Source organism: Monodelphis domestica, chromosome 2 (genome assembly GCF_027887165.1).
Source record: "Monodelphis domestica isolate mMonDom1 chromosome 2, mMonDom1.pri, whole genome shotgun sequence".
Taxonomy (NCBI): Eukaryota; Metazoa; Chordata; class Mammalia; order Didelphimorphia; family Didelphidae; genus Monodelphis; species Monodelphis domestica.
The window spans coordinates 512,091,153-512,103,864 of record NC_077228.1 but is presented as its reverse complement, the minus strand read 5'-3'; the positions used below and the strand labels follow the sequence as shown (position 1 = coordinate 512,103,864).

The window sequence follows — 12,712 nt, the reverse complement described above, 5'->3', positions numbered from 1 at the left end:
GGTAAGGGTTAAAAAAATTGATAAAAAGACAGAAGGTAAAGTTTTTTTTAAGCTTTTAAGGGGGGTTCTGTTCAGGGTCTGTTCAAAATGGTGGTTAACCCACCACCTGTTATTCTACCATAAGTACATCATTCTTTTGAGACTTGAAGGTTTATATTTTCCAGAGCCCTCTATTAAAAGTAAATACCCTGGGGGCAGCTGGGTGGCTCAGTGGATTGAGAGCCAGGCCTAGAGATGGGAGATCCTGGGTTCAAATCTGACCTCAGACACTTCCTAGCTGTGTGATCCTGGGTAAGTCACTTAACACCCCTCCCCCATTGTCTAGCCCTTACAACTCTTCTGCCTTGGAGCCAATACACAGTAAGAGTTTACCAAAAAAAAAAAAAAAGTAAATACCCTGAGGTGACAGCTAGACAGCTCAATGGATAGAGAGCCAGGTCTAGATACAAGAAGTCCTGGGTTCAGATCTGATCTCAGACACTTCCTAGCTGTGTGACTCTGGGCAAGTCACTTAACAAAACCCTTTGTCTAGCCCTTACCGCTCTTCTGCCTTGAAATCAAAACACAGTGTTGATTCTAAGACAGAAGTTTAGGATTAAAAGAAAAAAGTAAATACCCTGGACATTTCTTAGTGTTGTTATAAGACAGAAAGTAAGAATTTTTTTAAAAAGTAAATATCCAGAGGGAGAGTTATCAGGATGAGGAGGGAGGCAATAAAAAAGTAGACCAAGAGGGAGGAAAGGATATGGAGAAGAAAGTATCAAACCATTATTTTTTTCCAAAGGTTTTTCACCATTTTCACTCTGCTGGTAATGTTCTTTCCTGTGACTTACTGGCCCCTCCCCCAGATGTGTCCTTCAAGGGGAGCTGCCAAAGCACCCCCCCTTAGAGATGGGACCTGCTCATTGTCAAGGAGGAGCAGGCAGAGGGGAGATACCTCTGGGAGCTGGCCTAGAAGAGTGGCTTAGTCTGGCAAGGGCTGGAAAGGAACCAGACCTTGGCTCTTTCCTTTTGGGAGAATGACCTCTTTCTCCCCAAATTATCAAGTATTACTAACTAGCTGTTTAAGCGTCTGGACCCCAAGTAGAATGCAATTTGCTTGCGGATAGAGACTTTAATTCTTGCCTTTGGATTCATAGAACTTATGCGAGGCACAATACTTGCCTCTCAAGCAGTAAGTGATTGATAAACGTTTGTCGAATTGAATCCTAGGCTGTATTGAATTAAATGACACTCAGGCAGGACTCTGCCCCCGAGTACTTCAGCCGCAGACTGGGGCTCGGTGGATGCTCATGAAATATTTATTAAATTAATGTTTTTGAATCAACTCTGCCCATTGCGTATAAGCCGGACTTTACTTCTGGAACTTCTCTCCCGTCCCCTAGAGAGCCCCAAGGGCGGGGGCCGGGCCTGGAAGCAGGATTGGGGACGGGGTGTGGGGAGGGGAGCTAATAACGCTCTGGGGAGCTGTCCGTGGTGCCGACATCGGCGCAGTTGGGTACTCTCTCCCGGCTCAGGTCCGGGGCTAGGACTCCACCACCCCTCACCCCAGCCCAGCCCATTCGCTTTACTATCTCAGTGACCTAAAGAAGTCCCCTCTCGCTCCCCCCACCCAACCCCCACTCCTCCCACGTCTGTCCCCGAGGCCTCCTACTCCATCGCCCACCAGACTCTCTTTCTGCCACTCTTGTTTTCCAGTGTCTGTGACTCCTTCAGTTCGCTTTGCTGCACTCTGTCTCCCACCCCATCCCTTCCCTTAACCTTGCTCCCCGCACCAGGCTTGGGAGCAGTCAGCATCAGTTCCTCCCCGCCCCCAGTCTCCTCCCCGCCCTCTCCCGGTCTATCCCAGGTCCCTGTCCCCTCCCCCTCCTCTTCGTCTATCCCCATCACCCCTCCTCCTCCTCTGCCTCCTCCTCCTTCTCTTCTGCCCTCCCTCCGATCTCTCGCCAGTTCCGGTCACGTTGCTCGGTGTTTACGCCTTGATCCCGCCCCGAAGCCCCCCCTTGACGCCCCGGAGCACCCCTCCTTCTCCCCCAGCCCCCCTCGTCAGAGCCCCCCAGAGACTGGAGCCGGCCAGCCCCGGCACCTCCCGCCCGCGTAGCTGATGGAGCCGCAGCCAGAGCAGGCGCCACAGAGACCCGGGAGCATCTAAACGGGTTGGAGGAGAGGCGCCCCCCACCCCAGCCTCCCCAGACCCAGCTGCTGTTCTCCTCGGCCGGCCGAACCCGCCGCTCCCTCGGGTCACGAAGGTGAGGACGGGAGCAGTGGGGAGTGGAGCGGAGGCGGGGCAGGGTGGAGGGGGGCTGGCGAGGTGAAGGGGAACAGAGCCAGACACTGCGCCTGCCTCCTGGGAAGGTTGGAGCCAGGGCTGGAGGGGCCCCGAACACTAGGGAGGGAGCGCGACTCAGTTCCACTGCCTGCAGAAGTTGTCCTCCACGGCCTGGCCCCTGGCCCCTGGTCCCTTCTACCCAGCCGTCCTTCGCAGGAATCAAGGTGGAGATGGGTGAGGGAGTCCAGGGGTGCTCAGACCAAGACTTCGCTCCCCCTTCACACACTTCCCTCTTTACCCTCCTTTCCTTTCCCTCCTCCCTTCCCCCCTCCTTCTCTCTTTCTTCTTCGTCCTTCCATTATCCCTCCCCCACCCCCTGCCTTTCTCCTCTTCGCCCCTTCCCCAGGGTGTTCATATTCCCAGCAAAATCAGAACAGATCAGGATAAACGACTATCGAGGGATTCCCCCACTCCCCCAGGATTCAATTAAACAAATATTCACGAAGTAGCCCCAATGCGCTAGGCACTGTGCTAAGTGCTGGGCATACAAAAATTAAGAAGGCACAGCCCTTGCCCTCAAGGAGTTTAAAGTCTAAAAGGGGAGCAGCAATCTCTATTCCACCCCCACCGCACCTCAGGTGCCCACCTCCACGCTTTGCAACTTGGGGCTTGAGTTGTGGAAGTCTTTCCTGGAGGAGGAAAAGGGAGAGGGAGAGATCTGTAGACCTGGGGTCCATTGACTTGAGGAAGGGGGAAGGAAGCAAATATGTTGGGAAGAAGAAGGACTTCCAGGTGGGGGTATTTGGGTGATAGATTTACTGGTCTATCTGCCTTGCAGACAAATTCACAGAAATTTTGCTTGCCTTGCTCCCGACCTGATTTCTTTTAAAACCAGCCTTCCAAGCAGGATCGTTTAAAGGGTTACAAAATCCCACTGAGATAAGGGGTTGGGAGATCAGCTCTTGCCATCAGTTCTTTGTGCCTTCCCCTTCTTCTCACCCCCTCCCCTGCCCACCAGATTGTAGCAAATCACCCTTGGGGGAGCAAGTTGACAGAATGGGAATGAGGTAGCCCTAGTAAAGCTGCAATGAACAGCTGGAGTCATCGTGGAAACCACAGTATCCCTTCCCCTGCTGTACAGTAACAGTCCCTGAACTGGAAGGTCATTTAGCCCCTCCTGTACCTGAGCAGAAATCCCCTTTACAAGTGAGCCTGGTTTTTTTCCACCTTCTGCTTCATGATCTCTACTTATGGGGAATTCACTATCTCCCAAAGCAATACCTTCCTTCCACTTTGGCATGGCTTGAAGTTTTAGGAAACTTGCAGAGGCCAAACATAAATCTACCCCTCCCTAATTTTGGTCCATTATTCTTAGTTCTGTCTCTGGGGACACAAACAAAACAAGTGCAATCACTCTTCTGTATAATGGGAAACATTGGGAGTTAGCAGTCATGTTCCCCATAAGTTTTTTTCTTCTCCAGACTAAGCATCTATCCTCATTTTATATAGTTTCCAGTCTTATTGCCCTACCTACACACACACATTATTTGAAAAATAGTCTGTCCAGGAACTATGTCGACTTTCTGGTCCAGGACACTTTGCTCTTAAATGGTATTAGTTTTGGGGAGAGGAGGCTTCCATTATACACTATTGAGTCATTTTATTCACTAAAATCTACAAGATGTTTTCAGACAAATTACTGCCTAGTCACATTTCCTCCAACTTGAACCTGTGCCATTGAATGTTTGAACCCAAGTTTAGGACTTTACATTGATCTCTGCTTTCTCCCAAATTTATTCATCGTGGCTATATCTATGGCTTTACCTGTACCAAGGCAAAGAAAATCACTTTCTATTTCAAGCCTCCAAATCAAAATTTGCAGAGGCCTTTCTGCTTCCAGCAGTCTACAACCTCCATAACAATAACAATGACATTTTACATTAAATTTACATTTTTATACCACTCTTTTCAACATGATTTCATGGTCTCTGTGTGCCTCAGCCCCACCAATGCCTATGAGATAGATCAATCAGATTGGATTCTTCCTATTTCACATCTGAGGACACAGAGACACAAATAAGATAAACAACTTGCCTAAGCTTGCCCAGTAAATTAGGTGCTAGAATGCAGGTCTTCTAATTCCTCTTCAGGGATTTATTCTAGAATATATAACCTTAGATGTCATAAGAGTATATAAGGAAAAACACTTGAATAGGCCTCAGGAGACTTGTGTTCTCCCAAGTTCACTTGTGTGACCTTGGACAAGTCACAGGATCATCACAGAATAATAAAATTTGAGCCACAGGGACTTCAGAAATTATATCATTGAACCCCTTCATTATCCAGGTGACAAAACTGGGACTCAAAGGGTCCCAAATTAAAAACATTAAATTCAATCTCACAAATATTTATTAAACATCTACTATGTCCAAACTATGTGCTGGACTCTCCAAAGACCATACAAGTGTAGGCAGAAGAATTGGAATTTAATGAAGATACTCTGAAGCCAATCCTGGGGGTTTTCTCTTCCCTGGGCTCCACTATAAAATGAGGAAGCTTGAAATCCTAGGGGACTATGGATACCTTCCCTATACAGGAATGTCTTGGGTAATAGATGTCACAGTGGGGTCCAAAAAAAAAAAAGATTCTAAGAACCTTTGTCCTCCAGTCTCCTGATCTAACATTGATCTGAACCACATTCCCATCTCCAAACCTTTTCCTCTGATATAAGGATCAGGATAGAAACTAGAGTGGTGAGAAGATACAGAGTCAGGGGAATACAAAATTTAGAACCTTCAGAAGAAGAGCAAACAGATTACATTAGAAAGAAAAAGAGTTATTGCTAAGTGGCTCAACGAATAGAGAGCAGAGCCTAGAGATAAGAGTTCCTGGATTCAAATTTGGCCTCAGACACATCCTAGCTGGGTGATCCTGGGCAAGTCACTTACCCCACAGTTGCCTAGCCCTTGCCTTAGAACCAATACTTAGTATTAATTCTAATGTGGAAGGGAAGGGTTTTTAAAACAAAAAAGAAAGCAAAAGGGATAAAAGAAATAAAAAGAAAGAATGAAGGATTTCTACCTGTGTAGGTACATGCAAATAAGGAGGATATCTGGGACCACTATCCTCTGCAGCAAAACTGGGCAAATAATGCCCTTTGGTTGCATCTGTAAAAGAGGGGACAGCTAGGAAGCTCAGTGAATTGAGAGTCAGGTATAGAGACGGAATTCATGAGTTCAAATCTGCCCTCAGACATGTCCCAGCTGTGTGACCCTAGACAAGTCACAACCCCATTGCCCAGCCCTTACAATATTGATTCGAAGATAAAAGATAAGGGTTTAAAAAGTGGGGTATAGTAACACCCAATCTTGTTTGAAGGCTGCAACCATATCTTGAACCCTCTTCCAGCACGGAATACCTCTAATTCTGTTATTCAGATGCATTTGTGTTCTAGCTTGGGCTTTACTCTTAGGGGGCATCTAATCAGAAAAGTACCATCTCCCCTTTTCCGAATCAGCTCACAAGAGGAATCCGGTCACAGGGAGAGACTGGGCTGGAAGATGACATAAGGGTCATCTTTCTTGCAGAGGTCCGGAGGTCAGGGCTGTGCCAGCAGTTCCACAGTAGACAGTCAGGTGACTTCTGGACTTGGGATCTGAGAGAGAGAAAAGAGCAGAAAGGGAGAAACCTAGGAATCCAGGGGGTGGGGTGGGAGAAAGATCCAGTAGCACACAGAACAGATGCTTCATAACCTTAATTTCCTGCCACCGGAGAGGCAGGCGGCCCCAGAACTGAATTTCTAATCTGATATGTTGGCACCTCCCTGGCCCTAGCTCTTAGAGTGGATCAGGATTGCCTGAGCTAGCTACAGGCATGAAGACTCAGTTTTCCCCCTTTATCATCCCTCCCCGTCCTCCTCAGGGAACATTAGAACATCTGCCAGGATCATTTGTGACCCATATCTCCTTCCCTAGAGGAGGACAGCTACTGTGATTTGGCTGGAGTGGGTTCAAGTCCTGCTAGGGAGGCTGCACAGACAGCTAGAGTGCTCAGGATCTGAAAATAAATGGCTTATTCCTGAGGGCCTAGATGGGAAAGGCATTGGTGGTTTAGAAACATCAGCATTCTAGGAAATGGGAATGGGTACTGTATCTCCCAGGTTACAGCATAGGTGAACTCAGACACACACACAGAGCACTTAGCACAGTGCCTAGCACACAGTAGGGGCTTAATAAAGGCTAGTTGACCAACTAACACCTCTACAGTACACACATAGCTCTTAGCACACAGTAGGGGCTCAATAAAGGCTAGCTGACCAACTAACACCTCTACAGTACACACATAGCACTTAGCACACAGTAGGGGCTTAATAAAGGCTAGCTGACCAACTAACACCTCTACAGTACACACATAGCACTTAGCACACAGTAGGGGCTCAATAAAGGCTAGTTGACCAATTAACACCTCTACAGTACACACATAGCACTTAGCACACAGTAGGGGCTTAATAAAGGCTAGCTGACCAACTAACCCCACTAGAGCATACCACATTTGCAGGCTCACGAACCTTTAAAAATAGCCCCTACCCTGCACACCACCAAACATACCACATTTACAAGCATACACACAATTCTTTGGGCATAAGTCCCATCATGCACACACCTACATACAACCACCTCTACACGTGGAAACTTAAATCCCGCCTGCCAGGATGCCGACACAGACTCACAGACTCAAAAGCACATGGATATACTCTCAAGTACATAGGTGTATGTACCTGTAATCTTTCTATACTCTTCACTCTCCTTCCCTCCTTCAACATAGCCAATCAGTTGCTGAATTGGAGATTCTACCTCTACAACATCTCTTGAATCCATCCCCTTCTTCCCCCTTGCTGAGTGGGGCGCCACCACCTCTGTCCAGACCCTCAGCACCTTTTCCCTGGACTATTGCAATAGCTTTTTAATTGGTCTCTCTGTCTCATTTCTATTCCCCCTTATCCATCCCCCCCCCCCCCCGTACCAAAGTGACTTTCCTAATGAACAAGGTCTGACCACATTGCTCTCCTACTCAATAAACTTCAGTGGCTCCCTATGACCTTGAGAATAAAATTCAAGATCCTCTGACTAGTATTTAAAGAACTTCACAGTCAGGCTCCAACTTACCTTTCTAACCTTGTTATATACTACCCTATTTAATGCCTCCTGGCACAGGCAAACTAGCCTTGCTGTTCCTCCCATTTGGCATCTCATTCCCCATCTCCCATCCCCTACCCTTGGAATGTACTCTCTCCTTAACTCCACCTGAAAGAATTCCCAAGTATCTTTTAAGGTTCAACTTAAAAGCCATATCCTGGGGCAGCTAGATGGCACAGTGGATAGAGCACCAGGCCTGAAGTTGGGAAATCCTGGGTTCAGATCTGGCCTCAGACACTTTCTAACTGTGTGACCCTGGGCAAGTCACTTAATGATACTTACCTAGCCTTTGCCACTTTTCTGTCTTAGAAAGCATTCTAAGAAAGAAGATAAGGGTTTTTGTTTGTTTGTTTTTTAAACCCTTAATTTCATCTTAGAATCAATACTAAGTATTGGTTCCTAGGCAGAAGAGTGGTCAGGGCTAGGCAATGGGGGGATTTAGGTGATTTACCCAGGATTACACAGGTAGGAAGTGTCTGAGGTCAGATTTGAACCCAGGATCTCCCATCTCTGGACCTGGCTCTCAATCCACTGAGCCACCCAACTGCCCCCAATAAGGGTGTTTTAAAGAGCCATCTCCTATCTGAAGCCTTGCTTGAACCCCCTTCCCAGCTATTAGTGTATATACACACATATATATGGTCATGTTATCTCTTCTTATAGACTACATAAACTCTTTGAGGGCAGAGGTTGCTGGATTTTTGTCTTTCTATCCCCAGTACCCCAAGCAAAATATCTAACAAAGAATAAACGTTTAATAAATGTTCTCTGCTTAACCACACACACACACACACACACACACACACACACACACACACACACACACAGCCAAATCCCAGATAGATACACATTGACATTCTAAACCATGAACACACTCACTGGGTGGTACCTGATTTACTGTGGTTCAGGGAAGCCTTCTTGGAGGAGCTGGACTTGACATGAATCCTAAAATCCATAACTGATTATTGAGTAAAGATCTGCCACAGCAGATGTTTCTGAAGCACCTCTAGGGTGCTGAGTGACCCCTACAATGGTGTATTCAAAGAAGAGCAGACCCAGCTGCCACCCTCAAGAGCTTACACTCTAATTGGGGAAGGGAGAGCAGAAAGGGCACCTTTATCTTTTTGATAAAGGACAATGCAGAGTATGGCAATGTAATGAGGACAAGGAGCCCACATCAGGGGGTGAAAGTGGAACAGCCTCAGCAGGGAATTAGAGGTAGGAGACAGACGCCACACTGCCAGTAGAGGGAGTGTCAGGGGTGCCAGGAAGGGGCTCCTGAGGTTCTTTGATCAGTGATGCTTTTCCCTTGGTCCCACCTCACTCTAATTTGTCTTCTCCTCTTATTAGAACAGGAACAGAGAATCTAGCAAAACTTCCTTATTATGCAAAAGAAAAAACTGAAGCCAAGAGAGGAGAAGTGGCTTATTTAAGGTCATCCAGCTAGTTAGCACCAGAGCCAAGATCCAGACCCAGGTCCTTTGACTACAAGTTCTGAACACATTCACCACCATTCCTGAATTCTTTTTCCTGCTCTCTATTTTCTTCTCTTCCCATTTGTACCATGGACTTGCCATTGTCAACTATGGGACTTCAAAGAGAATAAAGAGGGGGGAAACCAGGGGATACGGGTAGAGAATTGAGCCATTGGGAACAGGGTAGATGCCTGGCTAGAGTAGAGAGAAAGGTCAGGAGAAGTGGCACAAAATAGGAGGGGGAACTTTGCAAGGGTGCCCCATTTTTTGGGATCTCCTATATGTTTATATCTAGGTTTAGAGATAGAGGATTAACCCAACATCTGAATCTATAAGAAGTAAATTTGGGGGAGGGGGCAGAATAATTCTTGGCTTTTAAACAAGATTCACCATAGGAATCCTATAAATAACCAGCTCCCCATATATTAGAATAAACTTGACAAAGAGTCAATAAATAGCCTTTTAGTCACGTGCCTGGTAATGGAAGCCCATTTGACACAATGTCATCCAAAGAACAAATAAAAAAACTATGAGTACTTAGCTTGAAGAACAAAAGGCTTGAGAGAGAGATACATCTAGAAAGGGTCATAGAAGCCAACCCCTTCACTCTACAGAGGAGGAAACTGAGACTCGGCAAGATTAAGTGCCCAAGGACTTACAGGTAGTATCAGAGTTGGTATTTGAATTCAAATCACAGAAATGCAGGTTTAGAGACCTTCAGAGTCCTCTAGTCCAACCCTCTGAATTTATAGATGAGGAAAATGAGATCAGAGAGATTAAGAAACTTGCTCAAGGTCACACAGGTAGTTTCAGAAAAGGGAAATGAACTCGGGTCCTTTGACTTCAGAGCTTTCTTTCTATCCACTGTACCACAATAACACAAGAGTGGCTTTCAGGTGCTCGAAGGATGATGGTTGCTTTTTCTTCATATCCCCAGTGTGTAGTACAGTGCCTAGCACATCATAAGAAACTTGAGAAACATTTGGTGGGCAACTGATTCATATGGAAGAGGTTCCAGAGCAGATTTACTCTGGTTCCAGAGGGCAGAATTAGCACAAAACGCAGATTCCAGGGAGGTAGATGTTGACTCTAAAGTACTTTCTAGATATAAACCCTGTCATTTGTGTGCATCAGTGGCAAGAGTTTCCTAAACCAGGGATTCTCTAAGTAGATGTAATCCTAGATATGGACCAAAAGAAATAATAATATACTGTTTCTTCCAGCTTTAACTGTACAATCCTCCCAAGTCCTCATCTGGCTCTTCTCTCACCATAATCCTTCCATTTCCCATTTTCCACTTGTCCCCCAACCCAAAAGCCCCCTTGAACCAGGACATCTCTCTCCACTCCCTCAACACCCCAAATCCTCAGGAAGTACTTAAATGCAAGAGTGTGTTTTAAAGTATTTTTGTCTAATGCTGATAGGGCTTGGCTCAGGGAAGAGCCAGGTTAGTATAGTGAGGGGGAGAGGAGAAAAGGGCTGTATCACAACCAGCAGAGAACCTGTATTCCCTTGGGCAGAAGGTGGTACCGGTCTCATTCGAGGAAGGGGAAAATCAGGGGACAAGGGTAGAGAATTGAGCCATTGGGTGATAATTCAGGGTAAATCACAGTCAAATATCTTCTCTTGGGACCCACCCTACTGAGTACTAGAGTTCAATCCTACCTCTGACACTGTGAGACCTTGAATGTCTCTTTAATTTCTCTGGGTCTCAATTTTCTCATCTATAAAATGATGAGATTGGATGAACTGAACTCTGAGATCCCTTCTAGCTCTCACTCTATAATCCTATGAACTCTCCTCTGTTCATGCTGGCCCAAACCCCCACTCACCAATTCACTCACTGTTGCCCTAGAGAAAAGCTTTCTGGAATATGATGAACAATAAAATCTGATAAGTACCTAGATGGAAAAGAAACCAGAAGGGGTCAGAGGATCAAGGGATTTAGAGCTGGTGGGGAGACAGAAATCATCTCAGCAAATGTCCTCATTTTATACATAGGGAAACAGAGACTTGGAGGCAAGAAACAATAACTAAAGTAACAGAGATAAATAAGCATTAAGAGCTGGGAATTGAACCAAGGTCCTTGGATTCCAGATCAAAGGAACGTAAGGTAGATGAGAAAATATTTTTTTTTCTTTTTAAACCCTTACTTTCTGGCTTAGTAATGACTCTTAAGATAGGACAAGGGCTAGACAAATGGGGTTGAGTGACTTGCCCAAGGTCACACAGTTAGGAAGTGCCTGAGACTGAATTTGAAATCTGATCCTCCCAACCCCAGGCCCTGGATGCTCTCCACTGCACCACCTAGCTGCCTCAAAATAAAATATTAGTAAAATTGTTTTGTTAAAATAGATACGTGTGTGCATATATTCTATTATAATAGAATTTTCTTTTGGTTCAGACCTGTGATTTCTTCTATGTAGGGAAATTGAAGTGTGGGAACTTTCTACACTGATACAGATAGTCAGCCCCTCAGAACACTCTTAGAGAATTAAGCAAGTCACTTAGAGGTTAAGTAACTGTCCATGATTACCCAGTTTATATTTGTTGGAGGAGAGATTCAAACTCGGGTCTTCCTGGACCCAAAGCTTGATTTCCACCCACTATTCTACTATGTCATTTATACATACCAAGTATAGCCTTGCTTACAGCTTTTTATCTATCCTGATATGTATTGCTAGTGTCAGTAGCTTAGACTGAAAACAAAATCAAATATAGCAAATGGGCCTCATGGTCATTGTCTAGATTTAAGAACACGCAAATAATACCTATCATGCTTGCAACTATGTCTACATACCTGTTTGATTTTTTTTTCTGAAGCCAGTTGTCAAATATTTACCAGTATTTCCCTATATATAACCTAGAGGGCCTCTGATAAACCTCTTTGGAAACTGTCTCCACCTAGGGTTTCCCCCTGGAAATATCAAATTTTGGCATACTTATTTCTCTCAAAAGGATACTTTGGGGAGCAGCTGGGCTGCTCAGTGGATTGAGAGCCAGACCCAGAGATGGTCCTGGGTTCAAACTTGGCCCCAGATACTTCTTAACTGTATGAACCTGGGCAAGTCACTTAACCCCAATTGCCTAAGGAGAAAAAGGGTAATTTGCTCCCTTGCAAGAACTCAGGCTAACAAGATAGTAAATATAAAATAGTTTTTTTCTTAACCTGAAAGCAAATACAAATACATTTACATATACATGTTATATTGTATAAATGTTCCTTTTAGCCAACTATAAATGTTAATTGTTTATGGTTTCATGTAGTCCTTAATTGCTAACTTGGTTTAGTTATTTGAGTGCTTTTGTTGAAACTGCTTAAATCTAGTCTATTTTAAAAGAAATAAGCTGAGGGGGCAGCTGGGTAGCTCAGTGGATTGAGAGTCGGGCCTAGAGACCAGAGATCCTGGGTTCAAATCTGGCCTCAGACACTTCCCAGCTGTGTGAGCCTGGGCAAGTCACTTGACCCCCATTGCCTAGCCCTTACCACTCTTCTGCCTTCTGCCTACTATACAGTATTGACTCCAAGTTGGAAGGTAAGGGTTAAAAAAAATAAAAGAAATAAGCTGATAGAGGAAGGACTTTGATTTTTATCTCCCTCAATACTCACCCTTCTTTAGGTTTTGAATTTCCTTTTTTTTTCAAATCTTTACCTTCTGTATTAATATCAGTTTTAAGACAGAAGAGCAGCAAAGATTAAGCCATTAGAATTAAGTGATTTGCTCAGGGTCATATAGCTAGGAAGTGTCTGAGGCCAGATTTGAACCCAGATC

At 45.2% G+C, this 12,712-nt stretch overlaps 1 protein-coding gene across 1 annotated transcript in view; it reads left to right on the top strand.

The window, feature by feature from the left end:
- Nucleotides 1-1,948: 1,948 nt before the first annotated feature.
- The window catches only part of CCDC92B (coiled-coil domain containing 92B), a 43,746-nt gene continuing 32,982 nt past the window's right edge, over nucleotides 1,949-12,712 (top strand). Inside the window, exon 1 of the mRNA XM_056819645.1 lies at nucleotides 1,949-2,249. The gene's annotated coding sequence lies outside the window, so the exon portion shown is untranslated. The remainder of the gene's footprint in view (nucleotides 2,250-12,712) is intronic.